Source organism: Pseudomyrmex gracilis, unplaced genomic scaffold, assembly GCF_002006095.1.
Source record: "Pseudomyrmex gracilis isolate BER0280 unplaced genomic scaffold, ASM200609v1 scaffold_391, whole genome shotgun sequence".
Classification (NCBI taxonomy): Eukaryota; Metazoa; Arthropoda; class Insecta; order Hymenoptera; family Formicidae; genus Pseudomyrmex; species Pseudomyrmex gracilis.
In genome coordinates, this window is record NW_018020975.1 from 57,897 (window position 1) to 61,936 (window position 4,040).

Below are 4,040 nucleotides of genomic sequence, written 5' to 3' on the forward strand. Positions count from 1 at the left end.
TTTTAATAAGAATTAATAAAAATGTAATAACAAATGCATCTTGAGATGTTTAACTCATCCTTATCAATAATATTATCTACTTTTTCTAAGATTGTAAGTCATGGAAAAGCATTTTTTGTTATCATATTGTCATAGGCTACAAGCGCGTATCGAAACATTGCTTTCTAGCCTCAGTGTCTTGCTCGCGTAGCGGGTAAAAGCGAGGCAGAACATAGTATGTCTGCGCTCTTTCACGAGCCGAACAGCCGAGCGTGACGTCACGCACACGGACGGCGGTTCTCGCTGTGTGCGTGCTCCCGCCACCTCGGTGCTCTTGGTGCTAGCCTGCAAGATCTTACTTATCGCTGTAGCTAATTTGAAGATGACGCGCTGCGAACGATGATTATTAATATAAGCCATTCTACAATGAGTCATAGCAACAGATGACAACTAGAGGAACAGTGTTATTTTCAGTTGCACTTGGGCGTTGCGCAACTAGCGACGGAACATTTACAACTCATTATAGAATAAGTAAAATATAACGCATCAGTGGAAGGGATGTCTTAGCAACACTTTTGTTACGTCCTGGGAACTCCATGGTCCCTTTTTTCTTGCAACGGGACGCGCCAACGCATAGCAAACTCTTTTTTTTGTAAATAGTAAAAAGCAATAAATAACTCAAACGTGTCTCCTATCGTTTGGAAACTTAGACTCCAGACGATAGGAGAGCAAACGGAAATCATATTGGGGCCCGAAAGGATAAACCGCGCCTGGTAATAACCCGAAATTTTATGATAACGAGCAAAAAAATTTATTATTTAAACACTCTGAGCAGCTTTCCAAACAAACCCAGATATCTCCGGGTCATGAAAAACACCGCTTATAAAAATTAAAACGGCCGGCACAAATAAAAACTTCAGCGCCACGAGCAATTTTATAGCAAAGGGTCTATGTGGCGTGATAAAAAAAAAAAAACCAATACTCTCCTTTTTCCCTTCTCCGGAAAATCGAACAAGCCGACCGAGCCGAGAGATCGTCGCCGATCGGCGATGTCACGAAGTTTCTCCAACCACTAACTAACAAATGGGAACTGGCAAAGCTCGACTGAGTTTTCCGATTGGGATAGTCCTCGCTTACTCAAAATTGTATATAAGCCGGAACTCTCGAAATCGGAAGCAGATAGAGCCGCAGATTTTAGAAGTACCACAGCGAGTGAGTGAGTGACAGTGAATGCAGGGCTGCGTTCAGAAACTACACCTAGCGGGTGATTGCCGGGAGTCCGAGTGAATGATGTAGTGGGAATAAGGTGCCCTCTCGGGTGTATATGTTTCTGAACGACAATAGGTATTTCTCTGATCATCTCTGATCATGTGACGCGATTATAATGTGTGTGTAAAAAGAGTGCGTCTAATAACCGATCCTTAAAATAGTGAAAAATGACAGTACAAGTTAATCATCGTAAATGATAGCACTTGCAATTGCTGCAAGTGATAAATTACTGACGGATGTCATGTTGAATGTGGACAGTGACAAAAGTGATTATGATAGTGACAATAAAGAAAAAATAGAAATTAAATTAAGAAGAAGAATAAATGTGCGAAATCGACAAGAAAAGCCTCAAAGAATAAACGATTATATAGAGGAAACAATTCCACGTCTATCAAATAATCAGTTTAGAGAACATTTTCGGATGCTACCAGAGACGTACAAATTACTTGAACAAAGACTTTCCAATATTTTGTCAAAGCAAAACAATGATGGCAGGCCAGTGATTCCAATTCGGAAGCAGCTTTTGGCTTCTCTCTGGTTGCTTGCAACCCCAGACTCTTATAGGTATTATAGTATTTTTTAATAGAAAAATTTATAAACGGTTTTTTTTTAATTAGATTTACATTTAATTAGATACATTTGATTTTTTGTGTTTTAGATCTGTTGGAGAACAATTTGATATTGGAAAAAGTTCATTAAATGTCAGCTTTATGAAAGTAGTACAAGCTCTTAATAAAATTGCTAAGGAAGTAATTGAATGGCCTCAAAGTGAGAAAGCAACTCATGTAAAACAAGCTTTCCAACAAATTGCTGGATTGCCAAATGTACTTGGAGCAATAGATGGATTATACATTGAGATAAAAGCTCCAAAGGTTTGTGAATAAACTCTACAGTTTAGTTTAATTTATGATTTTTGTATTGTATTGTAATTTTTTACATAATGTTTTCAGGTTAATGCCCAGTATTACATAAATAGGAAAAATCACTTTGCTATAACTTTGCAAGTAGTAAGTGATGCAGAGTTGCATTTCACAGATTGTTTTGCAGGCTATGCATCTTCAGTACATGACTCTAGAATTTTTCGAAATTCTGATTTACGGACAGAGGTTCACAATAATTACTATCAGTATTTTCCAGAACAAGAAAATATATAATTGCAGATAAAGCTTATCCTGTTTTTCCATGGTGTATTCCTCCATATCGTAATTTTGGAAATTTGACAGAAGTAAATTATTTTATATCGTATTCTATAATTGTTTTTATTTTATAGAAACATTGATTTAACATTAATTTTTTGAACAATTTTAATTTATAATAATATTAATTACAATAATATTAATTTTTTATAATTAATTATATATCTTATATTTTTTTCAGATCCAAGAGAACTTCAATTCACCATGTTCATGCTAAGACAAGACAAGTCGTTGAAAGAGCATTTTCTTTGCTCAAGGGAAGATTTAGACGATTAAAATATCTAGATATGAATGGAGATGATATGATTCCATATGTTATCATAGCATCTTGTGTTCTTCACAACATCTGTCTTAGTACAGTTGATAATATTGAAGATTTCATAGCTGAAAGACAGGAACCAGTAGAAGTGCTTCCTAAATTTGAATTACTATTGAATGAACTTGCCGACAATAAAGATGCTGGTGTTGCTAAGAGAAAGTACTTAGCATGGCTTGTATCATGATGATACTGAATGTCTTTGGGAATTTGAGGTAAATAAAACAAATAAATTATTTTAGTGCTTTTTTTATTCTCTAATTTATATCTTTTTTTTCCAGATTTAGTAGTACTAAGTAAGGAAGAAAGTAACAATTTCTGGATATGTTTATACAGCAATATTGTTAGTAAACAAATATTAAAATTAAAAGAAGTCTTTAATTTTTTAAGCATGTTAATTGGCTGTAGAATAGAGGAAAAGAAACTTTCAAGAATTTCTCTATTTTATAGTCAATCAATAGGCTTAAAAACTTTATTGTATGACAAATGTAATATTACTCATTCTTACATTTCTTCTTATAGTTTGTCTACCAAATCATTAATTCCTGATAAGTAGCTATAGCTTTCTCTTGTTCCTTAAGTTTTTCTTTATACTTTCTTACTCTTTTAATTTTTTTCCGCTGAAAATCTTGTCTCATTAACAAAACCTAATCATGCAGACTTTTTTCAATTAGACTTCTTTTAATTTATGTAGCATAGATAGTGTTAGGATAATATAAGCATAAATTATGTTAAATTTTGTATCATGTTGAATTTATAAAATATTGAAATTGTAATGATTAATTAATGGTTAATTAATTCAATTTTGAAACGTTAATTATAAAAACGTTAAATAACTTTGAATTGCGTATTATTCTTGTACGAGCCAAGAAAAAGATGTAGAATTATTAATTGTAAACAAAAATATAAACTATACTATGATTTTGATTATACAATGTAAAAGGGAAATAAAAAATAAATCAAGAATTATTTTTATTGACTTCTTTTATTAATATTAAAATTCTAAGGCTATATAGAGCCAGTGCAGGGTGATGTGCATTTAAATAAATGTGCTCAGATATGTTTCAAAACGTTTCGACTATAATTCAAGTCCTTATCAATTGAATCTATTACAATTTAATGAACACAATTAATAAAACAATTAAAATACATAGATGTCATTATAAAAACATACAATTTGCATACCTTAGGTTAATTTGAAAATAAAAATAACAAAAATCAAATAAATATAATCAATCAATATAAATTGAGTATCTCGAACAAAACATACTTGATCAACG